Raw genomic sequence first — 13,865 nt, 5'->3', positions numbered from 1 at the left:
TCTAGTTTGATTGCACTGTGGTCTGAGAGACAGTTTGTTATAATTTCCGTTCTTTTACATTTGCTGAGGAGTGCTTTACTTCCAATTATGTGGTCAATTTTGGAATAAGTGCGATGTGGTGCTGAGAAGAATGTATATTCTGTTGATTTGGGGTGGAGAGTTCTATAGATGTCTATTAGGTCCATTTGGTGCAGAGATGAGTTCAATTCCTGGATATCCTTGTTAACTTTCTGTCTCGTTCATCTGTCTAATGTTGACAGTGGAGTGTTGAAGTCTCCCATTATTATTGTATGGGAGTCTAAGTCTCTTTGTAAGTCTCTAAGGACTTGCTTTATGAATCTGGGTGCTCCTGTATTGGGTGCATATATATTTAGGATAGTTAGCTCTTCCTGTTGAATTGATCCCTTTACCATTATGTAATGTCCTTCTTTGTCTCTTTTGATCTTTGATGGTTGAAAGTCTGTTTTATCAGAGACTAGGATTGCATCCCCTGCTTTTTTTTTGTTCTCCATTTGCTTGGTAGATCTTCCTCCATCCCTTTATTTTGAGCCTATGTATGTCTCTGCATGTGAGGTGGGTCTCCTGAATACAGCAGCCTGATGGGTCTTGACTCTTTATCCAGTTTGCCAGTCTGTGTCTTTTAATTGGAGCATTTAGTCCATTTACATTTAAGGTTAATATTGTTATGTGTGAACTTGATCCTGCCATTATGATATTAACTGGTTATTTTGCTCATTAGTTGATGCAATTTCTTCCTAGCCTCGATGGTCTTTACATTTTGGCATGTTTTTGCAATGGCTGGTACCGGTTGTTCCTTTCCGTGTTTAGGGCTTCCTTCAGGGTCTCTTGTAAGGCAGGCCTGGTGGTGACAAAATCTCTAAGCATTTGCTTATCTGTAAAGGATTTTATTTCTCCTTCACTGATGAAACTTAGTTTGGCTGGATATGAAATTCTGGGTTTAAAATTCTTTTCTTTAAGAACGTTGAATATTGGCCCCCACTCTCTTCTGGCTTGTAGAGTTTCTGCCGAGAGATCTGCTGTGAGTCTGATGGGCTTCCCTTTGTGGGTAACCCGACCTTTCTCTCTGGGTGCCCTTAAGATTTTTTCCTTCATTTCAACTTTGGTGAATCTGGCAATTATGTGTCTTGGAGCTGCTCTTCTGGAGGAGTATCTTTCTGGCGTTCTCTGTATTTCCCGAATGAATGTTGGCCTGCCCTAGTAGGTTGGGGAAGTTCTCCTGGATGATATCCTGAAGAGTGTTTTCCAACTTGTTTCCATTCTCCCCTTCACTTTCAGGCACCCCAATCAGACGTAGATTTGGTCTTTTTACATAATCCCATACTTCTTGCAGGCTTTGTTCATTTCTTTTTCTTCTTTTTTCTTTTGTTTTCTCTTCTCGCTTCATTTCATTCATTTGATCCTCAATCGCTGATACTCTTTCTTCCAGTTGATCGAGTTGGTTACTGAAGCTTGTGGATTTGTCACGTATTTCTCGTGTCATGGTTTTCATCTCTGTCATTTCGTTTATGACCTTCTCTGCATTAATTAGTCTAGCTGTTAATTCTTCCACTCTTTTTTCAAGATTTTTAGTTTCTTTGCGCTGGGTACGTAATTCCTCCTTTAGCTCTGAGAAGTGTGATGGACTCAAGCCTTCTTCTCTCATTTCGTCAAAGTCATTCTCTGACCAGCTTTGATCCGTTGCTGGCGATGAGCTGCGCTCCTTTGCAGGGGGAGATGCGCTCTTATTTTTTGAATTTCCAGCTTTTCTGCCCTGCTTCTTCCCCATCTTTGTGGTTTTATCTGCCTCTGGTCTTTGATGATGGTGACGTACTGATGGGGTTTTGGTATAGGTGTTCTTCCTGTTTGATAGTTTTCCTTCTAATAGTCAGGACCTTCAGCTGTAGGTCTGTTGGAGATTGCTTGAGGTCCACTCCAGACCCTGTTTGCTTGGGTATCAGCAGCAGAGGTTGCAGAAGATAGAATATTGCTGACCAGCGAGTGCACCTGTCTGATTCTTACTTTGGAAGCTTCCTCTCAGGGGTGTACTCCACCCTGTGAGGTGTGGGGTGTCAGACTGCCCCTAGTGGGGGATGTCTCCCAGTTAGGCTACTCAGGGGTCAGGGACCCACTTGAGCAGGCAGTCTGTCCGTTCTCAGATCTCAACCTCCGTGTTGGGAGATCCACTGCTCTCTTCAAAGCTGTCAGACAGAGTCATTCGCGTCTGCACAGGCCTCTGCTGCTTCCCCTGGTATTTTTTAGCTGTGCCCTGTCCCCAGAGGTGGAGTCTACAGAGACAGGCAGGTTTTCTTGAGCTGCTGTGAGCTCCACCCAGTTCGAGCTTCCCAGCGGCTTTGTTTACCTACTTAAGCCTCAGCGATGGCGGGCGCCCCTCCCCCAGCCTCGCTGCTGCCTTGCGGTTAGATTGCTGCAGACTGCTGTGTTAGCAAGGAGGGAGGCTCCGTGGGCGTGGGACCCTCCCGGCCAGGTGTGGGGTATATTCTCCTGGTGTGCCCGTTTTCTTACAGCGCAGTATTGGGGTGGGAGTTACCCGATTTTCCAGGTGTTTTGTGTCTCAGTTCCCCTGGCTAGGAAAAGGGATTCCCTTCCCCCTTGCGCTTCCTAGGTGAGGCGATGCCTCGCCCTGCTTCAGCTCTCGCTGGTCGGGCTGCAGCAGCTGACCAGCACCGATTGTCCGGCACTCCCTAGTGAGATGACCCCAGTACCTCAGTTGAAAATGCAGAAATCACCGGTCTTCTGTGTCGCTCACGCTGGGAGTTGGAGACTGGAGCTGTTCCTTTTCGGCCATCTTGCTCCGCCCCTCTATTTTTTTCTTGATTCAGTTGTGATAGTTTCTGCCTTTCAAGGAACTTTTCCATGTCAACCAAATTGTCTATGGAGTTGGCATAAAATTGTTCAGAGTATTCTCTTTTCCTTTTAATTTCCAAAGGGTTACAAGCAGTGTTCCCCGGTTTTACTGATTTTGGTCATTTGTATCTTGTCTCAATTTTCTTGGATAGTTTAACAAAAGATTTGTAAGTTTTGTCCATCTTTTCAAAAAACCAACTTTGGTTTCATTGATTTACTGTTCTTCTGTTTTTACTCTTTTCTGATCTGTGATTTCTACTCCAGTATTTTCCTTCTGCTTTCTTTGCATTTAGTTTGCTGTTCTCTTTCTAGTTTCTTAGGGTAGAAATTTAGGTTATCGATCTGGGAATTTTTCTTCTTTCTTAACATACGAATTTACAGGTTCAAGTTTCCCTTTAACCACTACTTTGGCTACATTTCACACATTTTGGTATGCTGCATTTTCGTTTTCATTCAGTTCTGATCTTTAAAATATTTTCCTTATAATTTATCCTTTGACTCATCAGCTATTAAGACACATACTACTTAATTTATAAGTATGTGAGCATTTCCTCAATTTTTTTTTATCTGATGTTTATTTCTAATTTAATTCCATTATGGTCAGAGAACACACTTGGTATAATTTCAATCATTTATTGACACTTGCTTCATGGCCTAGTATTAAGATTTCTCCCAGAGAAAATTCCGTGTGTACTGAAAATTCCGTGTATTCTGAGATTTGTGACCACAAATTCTCTGCTCAGTATTTTTGTTATTACTTTACTTTTAAGCCTGGCTTCCTAGGGGTCACTGCTGTGTTAGCATTGCTTGGTGGTCACCAACAATTAGTCAGAGGCTGTGCTCAAACACTTTGTACTAGTAAAGTTTCCACCCTTTGCTGATGGATCTATGCATTGGTTATGGGACAATTCAAAGCTCAGGCAGTGAACAGGCCTGGCCCAGCTTTTACTTTCTGCTAGGCCCTCTTGTGTCTCCTCTGCAACTGTACAAGGCCTGTCATTTAACCAGAAATGTGTTGATAACAAAGGATCTTTTCAATCTCTCCAGCATGTGAGCATGTAGCCTTCCAGACCCCCAGGGATATGCAGGTACTTATCAAAGCTCACTATGGCTGACTTCTTCCCCGGAGTGGCTAACGTGCCAGTCTATTGCTTGCCTCAACCAGGATCTCAAACTCAGGCCAGCTGTGATGTTGGCCTTTTCTATTCATATACCACCAAAATTGCTAAGGTTTCAACACACGAAGAGGCATGGGGTATTTCCACTGTGCTCCTAATCAAGTCAGCTGGCTCTGGCAATGGAGCTGCTGATTTTCATTGACTGCACTGACAGAGCTGGGGAAAAAAGGAGGGACTGCACCAGCCCCAGACAAAGTTGCCCCAGGCTTCCATACTTCTTCACAAGGTTCAGTAGTGTGTGTGTGTGTGTGTGTGTGTGTGCGTGAATAAATGCTTCTTAATTTGTTTTAAGAGTTGATGTCCATAGTCCTGAAATGGTTATTATTGACTATTTTGCCCAGTTTTACTATTGCTTTTTGGAAGAGAAATTGCTGAGTTCCTTACTCTACCATTTTGTAATTCCTGCCACCTCTCATTTTAACCTCTGTCTTATTTTCCAGTCTTTTGCTCAAATCACAAGAATATTTGTGATCACAGCATGATCAAGTATAACATGTCATTGTTAATTATCCTGAAACCAAGGATGAATATGGCCCTAGTACCCTTGGGGAAGACAATAAACTAAAAATGATTTTTATATATTCCCTTAAAGACCCATTAGATGGTAACAGAGAAGCCTCAAAATAAGAACCACTGTTTTTTTAATCCCCCTTCCAGAATTTTTAAGATACTTTCATTATTCATAAAAAGTAATGTATGCTCATTTTGGAAAACATGGAAAAGAGGAAAGAAAGATTAAATACCTACAAAATCATCCAAATCCTACGTAAACTAAAAATAAAATCCTAAGCTCCACAACTGATTGAACAGATTACCTCTTGGCCAAGGGGACCCCAAACTGAGTTTACAGCCATGACAGGACAGGAGGTCAGACACCCCTCACTATAACCCCTCCCTTTTGCAGTTTACACACAACTGACCAGCATTTATGTTAAAATAGAAGTTTTAAGACTGACAGAACAGACTCTTTGTGGCAATAAGGTACCAAATTATAGACAGGACCTAAGGCCACGCCAGGCAAGGGTTAAGTTATGCACTATTACACTTAAAGAATGTACTCTGTTCTAGCTGCCACAAGGTTTTTCTTTTTCTCTAGCAGTTAAACAAGCACTGGCCTTGAGATAAGCAATACTGAAGCAGCTGCAGCTTGCCAACCACCAGACACTTTCTGAGTTCCTTATTCCACGTCACAACTATAGCTTCAATCGGACAAGAGACTGATTTCAATAACCTTCTCCTGTTAAGAAGACTACCCACTATGGACTGGTTCTGGCCAGTTTAAAGAGGCTGGTCACTCAAATGCCTTTGTGTCCTAAAAAGACCTTTTGAGGTACAGGGCCTAATTGTAATACATTTGAATGTTAAGTCTCCACCCCAAGGTGGGCATGGAACATGTATGTTTCCTTATCACTCATGTACACAACCCTTTCGTGAATATTCATAGCTCCCCCTATATCTTGTTGGATATGTATATTTGGCTAACCTGGTCCACTTAAATTCCTATCTTATCCCTTTCTTCCTCGAAGTGCTTGCTTTGGGTTTTAAGCTGGAGGCGGTGCTCCTGACTGTGGCTTGTAATCCCCTTCTTAAGAAATAAAGTTTTCTTTTCTACATTTATAAATACTGTGATTTTTAAGTTAACACCTACCACTTACTAATAATAATTTGAACTCTTTACATATTTTTGGTTTTGTGTATACATCAAATTGCACACACATTTTTGTATACGCATTAGTGACAAAATACTTCTAATCTAAAATGAACCATAATTAACATAGCTCCTATTAGATTTTGGTGATTACATCATTGTATACTAATTTTTGCAGGTATTTCTATTTTCTTAAGACAGGTTGCTGGATGTAGACTTGCCTGTCCAAATGGTATGGACAATCTAACACAATAGTGGACACCTGAAACCACTAATGAAATGTTTTCTAAAAAGGTTCTGCCCAACCTACCACTCATATACTCACATCGTTGGAATTTAATTCATTTTCATTTTCATTTCTTTGCTTACCAAGGTTTGCATTTATTTGTGTTTTATATGCTTTTTATCTGTAAAATTTGTGTTCCTACCTCTACCATTTCTTCTAAAAGGGTCACAGTGGTTCTTCCTGTCCAGGGCCCTGCAACAACCATCCAGTGAGGTTGGCATTATGAGATGAGCTGCTATTTTACAAATAAAGACACCAAGGCTCAGAGGTGTTAAGTTGCTGAATGTCATAAACCCAGTAAATGGTGGAAATGGGTTTCAAACCTAGATTTTACCACTCTAAAAGTTTATGTTTTTTCCATTATATTTCTTTCCACAGGTGAAATAATCTAAAATAATAAAATGATTTGTCTACTTCTCTGATTTTAAAAGAGTGAAAAACATGAGCATTTGGGGATAAGTGGAAGCATAAAATCTCCTTGTAATTATGGCACTTAAACAGTGTTACACCTCAATAAATCTTTTTTTTTCTTTTTTTAATTGTTCAAAGTTCAGGCTAAAGTTTAGGTTCTGGAGGCAAGGGTGTTAGATTTCAATCTCAGATGTGCCACATCCTAGCATTTAATCTGGGATAATTTACTTATCCTGTCTGAGCTTCACATAGTTGCAAATGAGGACAATAATAATATTTATTTCATATAGATAAAATAATTAAAACTTTTTAAAATAATTTAATTTCTGCCATATAGTAAATGCTCAAATGTTATCTGTATTGCTAAATGAATTACATTAACTTTCACAATTATTAAAAGCATGTTTCTAAATGTATTTCAAATAGACTCCTATACATAAAGTAGAATTAGTTTACTTGATTGATAGAACATAAAATACTGTAACAAGCTGATGTACAACACTAAAAAAAGAGTTGCATGGCATAGATGAAGGAGCACTTGGTGTTAGCTATTACTGAATATTATTATATGCCTGTGAAAATGGTGGAGAAAAAAACCTCTGAACATTTTTGCTCCATAAAAGCAATGAGAACACTGACGAAAACGGTCAGGATCAACTTTTCAAAACACTGGAAATTAACCAAAGGATTGCATCAATCTGGGAAGTATTCAAGAAAAATGACTGAGTATCAGTAAAGTGCAGGGCCTTGGGGCTGGCAAGGCGGGCTCCCATCCTACTCTGTCTCTTCCTAAATGTGCTCATGTGGTCCTGCCATACACAAGCTTGACAGGTTCCTCCCTGAGAATCCCTTACAGCTTTCTCCATGCCTGCCTTGACCGTTGTCCCAGAAGTGACCCTTAAAGCCAGGGAATGGCCCTTGTTTTCTAAGAACAGAAGCAGAGAGGAAGTCTTGGCTGGGGCCAGACCACCGGGTCCTTATTTGATCCTGTAAGTCCACTCCCTCCTGAAACATGTCCCTACGTCAGGCTTGGCCTGAAGTAAATAGGAAGAAATAAATACTGAGAAATAAATTTAACAAAAGAAGTGCAAAACATATACACTGAAAACTACAAAATATCATTGAATTACATATATGTATTATATATATATATAAAATGATACAAAATATATATATATATGTATTTTTTTTTAGACAGAGTCTCACTCTGTAGCCCAGGCTGGAGTGTAGTGGTGTGATCTCAGCTCACTACAACCTCAGCCTCCTGGGTTCAAGCGATTCTCCTGCCTCAGCCTCCCCAGTAGCTGGGATCACAGGTGCCCACCACCATGCCTGGCTAATTTTTTGTGTTTTTAGTAGAGACAGGGTTTCAGTATGTTGACCAGCCTGGTCTCAAACTTCTGACCTCAAGTGATCCACCCACCTCAGCCTCCCAGAATGCTGGGATTACAGGTGTGAGCCATTGCACCTGGCTGAAAAATAATTTTTTTAGAAAACAAAATAAATAGAAAGACATGCCATGTTAATGGACTGCGAGACAATATTTTTAAAATGGTAATATTCCTATATTGTTAAAATGACAATACTCCCCACTCCACAAATTATTTATAGATTTAATCCATCCCTATCAGAATTTCTTCTTCAAGAAATTGACAAGCTGATTCTAAAATTCATATGGAAATGCAAAGGACTCACAGCAATCTGGAAAAGCATGAAGAAAGTTGGAGGACTCCCATTTCCCAATTTAAAACTTATCACAAAGCTACAGTAAACATGATAGTGTGCTATCAGCATAATGACAAGCATATAAATCAGTGGAAAAAAATAGAAAGTTTAGAAATAAAACTACATTTAGAAATAAAACTACAGATAATTGAGTTCTGACAAGGGCGCCAGGACAATTTAATGGGGGAAAGAATAGTCTTTTTACAATGCTACTGCAACAACTGAATATTCACATGCAAAAGAAAAAAAAATTTGATCCCCATCTCACATCATATACAAAAATTAACTCAAAATGGATTGAAGGCCTAAATTTAAGAGCTAAAACTATACATCTCTTAGAACAAAATAAGTGAAAATCTTCATGCCATCGGAATAGGTAACAGTTTCTTAGATAACATGGCCAAAGCACAAGCAATAAAAGAAAAAATAAACTAGACTTCATAAAAATTAAAAACTTTTGTCCTCAAAGGATGCTATCAAGAAAGAAAGAAGACAACCTACAGAATGGGAGGAAATTTTTATAAATCATATATCTGATAAGGGTATAGTACATAGAATAGATTTAAAAACTCATATGAATCAACAATAAAGATAACTAATCAAATTAAAAATGGGCAAATTATTTTTAATTTTTGAACTTCTATTTTAGGTTTAGGGGTACACATGAAGGTTTGTTACACAGGTAAACTCATGTCATGGGGGTTTGTTGTACAGATTATTTCATCACCCAGGTGTTAAGCCCAGTACCCAATAGTTATCCTTTCTGCTCCTCCCACCCTCCACCATCAAGGAGACCCCAGTGTCTGTTGTTTCCTTCTTTGTGTTCGTAAGTTCTTATCATTTAGCTCCCACTTATAAGTGAGAACATGCGGCATTTGGTTTTCTGTTCCTGTGATAGTCTGCTAAGGACAACAGCCACCAGCTCCATCCATGTTCCTGCAAAAGACATGATCTTGTTCTTTTTTATGGCTGCATAGTATTCCATGTGGTATATGTACCACATTTCCTTCATCCAGTCAGTCATTGATGGGCATTTAGGTTGATTTCGTGTCTTTGCTATTGCGCATAGTGCTGCAATGAACATTCACGTGCATGTGCCTTTATGGTAGGATGATTTGTATTCCTTTGGGTATATACACAGAAATGGGATTGCTGGGTCGAATGGTAGTTCTGCTTTTAGCTCTTTGAGGAATCACCATACTGCTTTCCACAATGGTTGAACTAATTTACACTCCCATCAACAGTGTATAAGTGTGCCCTTTTCTCCACAACCTTGACAGCATGTTATATTTTTTACTTTTTAATAATAGCCATTCTGATTGGTGTGAGAAGGTATCTTATTGTGGTTTTTATCTGCATTTCTCTAAGAATCAGTTGATATTGAGCTTTTTTTCATATGTTTGTTGGCTACATGTATGTCTTCTTTGAGATGTGTCTCTTCATTTCTTTTGCCTATGTTTTAATGGGGTTGCTTTTCTCTTGTAAATTTGTTTAAGTTCCTTATATAGTCTGCATATTAGACCTTTGTCAGATGCATTGTTTGTAAATATTTTTTCCCATTCTGTAGGTTGTCTGTTCACCCTGCTAATAGTTTCTTTTACTGTGCAGAAGCTCTTAAGGTTAATTAGATCCCACTTGTCAATTTTTGTTTCTGTTGCAATTGCTGTTGGCATCTCTGTCATGAAATCTTAGCCCATTCCTATATCCAGGATAATATTGCCTAAGTTGTCTTTCAGGGTTTTTAGTTTTGGGATTCATATTTAAGTGTTTAATCCATTTTGAGTTGGCTTTTGTATACGGTGTAAGGAAGGGGTTCAGCTTCAATCTGTTCCAAATGGCTAGCTAGTTATTCCAGCACCATTTATTGGATAGGAAGTCTTTTCCCCATTCCTTGATTTTGTCAGCTTTTTTGAAGATCAGATGGCTGTAGATGTGTGGCTTTATTTCTATGCTCTCTGTTCTCCTCCATTGGTCTATGTGCCTGTTTTTGTACCAGTACCATGCTGTTTTGGTTACTGTAGCCGTGTAGTATAGTTTGATGTCAGGTAACATGATGCCTCCAGCTTTGTTCTTTTTGCTTAGTATGGGCAAATAATTTAAATAGAAATTTCTTCAAGAAGGTATACAAATGGCCAATAAGCAAATGGAAAGATGCTCAACATTATTAATCAACAGCAAAATGTAAATCAAAACCATGAGATACCATTTCGCACCCACTGGGATGGGTATAATAAAAAAAGACTAATAATAATATGTCTCGATGAGGATGTGAAGAAATTAGAATCCTCATGATTGCTGATGGGAATATTGAATGATACAGCCTCATTGGAAACAGTTTCCAATATGTAAAGTTTCATATGACCTGGCAATTTCACTTGTAGGTGAGCTCCAAGAGGACTGAAAACATATGTCCACATACAAACTGGTATGTGAATTGTTCATAGCAGCATTATTAGTAATAGCCAAAGTGGAAACAACCCAAATGTCCATCAACTGATAAGTTAACTAATAAAATATGTTATATCCATACAATGTATTATTCTTCAGACCTAAAAAAGGAAAGAATCACTGATATCCATGTTGTGTGTTTCATAGTAATAGAATGGAAATAATAGTTCTTATTCTTATCTATTCCACTCTACAATATGGATAAACCTTGAAAACATTATAAGTGAAAGAAGTCAGACACAAAAGACCACATATAGTATGGTTCCACTTATATGAAGTATTTGAAAGAGTCAAATCTAGAGAGACAGTAAGGGTAGCAGGGAGTGGAGAGTACCTGCTAATGGGTACAGGTACTTTTCAGGGTGATTAAAACATTCAAAAATTACATAGTGGTGATTGTTTCATAACTGTGAATTATACTAAAAATGACAGAATCATCCACTTTAAAAGGATAAATTTTATGATATGTGAATTATAACTGAATTAAAAAAAGCTATTACTAGTTCAGTCACTTATTGATGATGAGACTTCGGGTAAATGGAATTTTAGAAGAAAGGTATAGATAAAATGAGAACTACTATTTTTATTCCATTACTATGAAACACACAAGTTTCTTGGTGACACTCTTGATCCTGAAATGTTAGTCACTGTGGGTTGAACTGTGTCCCTCAAAAAGATATGTTCAAGTCCTAACCCCTGGTACCTGTGATTGTGACCTTATTTGTGAATAAGGTATTTGTAGATGTAATCAAATTAACATGAAGTCAGAATGGATTAGAGTGGGCTTAAATCCAATTACTGGTGTCTTCATAAATAGAGGGAAATTTAAACAAAGACACAGGGAGAGGATGCTGTGCAACAATGAAAGCAGAGATTGGAGTGATACACCTACAAACAAAGGAATCCCAAAGATTGCTGGCAACTGCCAGAGACTAGGAAAGAGGGATGGTACAGATTCTCCCCCAGTGCCTCCAGAAGGAAACAATCCTGCCAAAACCTTGATTTTGAACTTTCAGCTTCCAGAAACAGTAAATCTACATTGTTTTAAGCTATCCAGTTTGTGGTTACTTGTTATGGCAGCCCTCAGAAACCAATACGGTAATTTTCACATCATTAGTCTTAAAGAAAAAGGTTATCGGAACAGGAGTCAACCTCTTGGAGTTTCAATTTCCTCCCCTATAAATTGGGAATAATAACATCTGTCCTTCCACTGTACTGAGAAAATGATCGTAAAAATACTTAGAAACTGATTTATAAATGCAGGGTATATACTCTTTCAGGTGTATGCTTCTAATTGCTTTGTCAGTTCTAATTTATTGCATTTTTCTCTTTCCCTTTCTTTAAGATCATCTATTTTCAAGTAACATTTGCCTTCCTTAGAGAAGTTACTGTTTGGGTGTAAGCTGCCTATTTAAAAAATAACCATCTCTAGCATAAAAGGGAAAATTCAAATTATGAATCTGTAACACCACCCACTCTCCTAACCTCCCAAGTATACATTTTGCCATAAATTGCCAACAAATTTACCCTTCATTTGAGTAGATATCAAGCACTGTAACCTTTTGTTAATACATAGATGTAGGACATTGCTTGTTCCAGTTAATTGACTATTCTGTTGAGCCCAACAGTACTATCACAAACGATCACTTTCCAAAGCTTACAATAAAGAAGATATTTGGCACTGAAAGTACGTTTTTCACAAATCACAAATCAGTTAAGGATTCTCAATTATCAACACAAACTATGATTATAAGATATTACCAATTATTTATAGTCTTGAATACTTTTTTTTAAAGTTTAAAATAAATTGCCCACCAATAAAAATTTGACAGTATTCAACAAGGAGAAAATATGTCAAATGTTTTAAAATATCTCCAACATTCATTCTTGAGATCTTTCTATCCTTCCTCACCTCTGCTCTCCAGAATGTATCACTATAATTGCAGAATATTTTTACTCCTTAGGCAGTATATACATTCTCTTTTTCATTTTTACACGAAAATCTCACACATAGTTGAATAGAGGACATTTGACAGGTACACAAAGATACACACACGGATATTCAAGGTAACACTAATAGCAAAACAGAGGGAAAACTTAGAGGTCTACCATAAGGATCTAGATAAATAGGTTATGCTCTAGCCATGCAATGGTATATATAGCAGCTATTAAAAAGAGTGAGACAGATTTAGTAGTATGGAAATCGTCTCAAGATAGGTAACGGAGAAAGCCCCACTGTCACTACCAAACTAACTGCCAAAAAGTGTTAATGGTATGATTCCACTTGTGGGAAAAAGGACTGTAGTATATACATGCACACATGCACACACACACACACACACACACAATTAAGCTCTAGAAATACTCACAAAAAAACCTGCTAAAAGCAATGACCTTTGGAAAATGACTCCAAACTTTCTTATTATAGGTGTGGATTACTTTAATTATGTATGCAATTTTAAAATGGCAGAGTCTTACAGCATAAAAAAAAAGCAATGATTAGTGGTTAACTATTTATTTGAAATAAAATAAACATGCAAAAAACAATATTTGGTTTTAATAAATAACGTAAAAAAGTTCCTTTACGACCTGGGATCTCAAAAAAGACATTACACAACATACGTAGCACAAAGGAATTGCAGATAGGGGCGTTCTACTAGGCTCACACCCATGAGGGGAATCAATAGACTATCCTTCGAGGTTAGAGCACAACAATTTACTTATAGTGGTTTATTGAGTACTTAGTTCAATATGAGTGGACATTTTGTCAATAACATTCTAATGCATGCTACAGATGACAGTTCAATGCTATAATATAAAAGCTGGAAGGCCGTATAATAAAATCTATAGGTCCCTGGAGTCAGAGGATGATCATTTGTAGAGGACCTAAAGAAAAACACCAAGAAATGTCTTATTGCAGGACTTAATGATTGTTTTGGTTATTATGGATTGCATTAGTGAAAATACACTGGTGCCATTTTTAAACATTCTTTTATCTTATAAAACTCTAGTAAATGAAAGGTGAAATTAGAAAGCTTTCCTTCTAGTTTGAATTAGGCTAGAAGCTTATCAATGTAAACACATTTCCCAATTAAGTTAAGACAATATGCAGAACTCACCACCTGGGCATAATCTTGTTGGTTCAAAATAAGAGCATGCAATGAGGAGGTAAATTAACTCATTTAGTTCTATAATCAATTTGTAAGTTTCCAGCACAAAGCTAAAGTGTTTACATGAGCTATATTTGTGCCAATGTTCAAAGTATAAGTAAGGCAGTATTGCTAGAAGGAACAGTATATAAATT

The 13,865-nt window shown here is 37.9% G+C and overlaps 1 protein-coding gene and 1 long non-coding RNA gene across 2 annotated transcripts in view; one reads left to right on the top strand and one right to left on the bottom strand.

The window, feature by feature from the left end:
* The window catches only part of C2H3orf67 (chromosome 2 C3orf67 homolog), a 303,609-nt gene that overhangs the window by 203,134 nt on the left and 86,610 nt on the right, over nt 1-13,865 (bottom strand). The window lies entirely within an intron of this gene.
* Nucleotides 1-13,865, top strand: part of LOC111533995 — a 204,425-nt gene that overhangs the window by 132,792 nt on the left and 57,768 nt on the right. Inside the window, exon 2 of the long non-coding RNA XR_002729010.2 lies at nt 11,379-11,589. This is a non-coding gene — a long non-coding RNA (uncharacterized LOC111533995). The remainder of the gene's footprint in view (nt 1-11,378; nt 11,590-13,865) is intronic.

This window comes from Piliocolobus tephrosceles, chromosome 2 (assembly GCF_002776525.5).
Source record: "Piliocolobus tephrosceles isolate RC106 chromosome 2, ASM277652v3, whole genome shotgun sequence".
Lineage (NCBI taxonomy): Eukaryota > Metazoa > Chordata > Mammalia > Primates > Cercopithecidae > Piliocolobus > Piliocolobus tephrosceles.
This window is presented reverse-complemented; position numbering and strand designations above follow the sequence as displayed.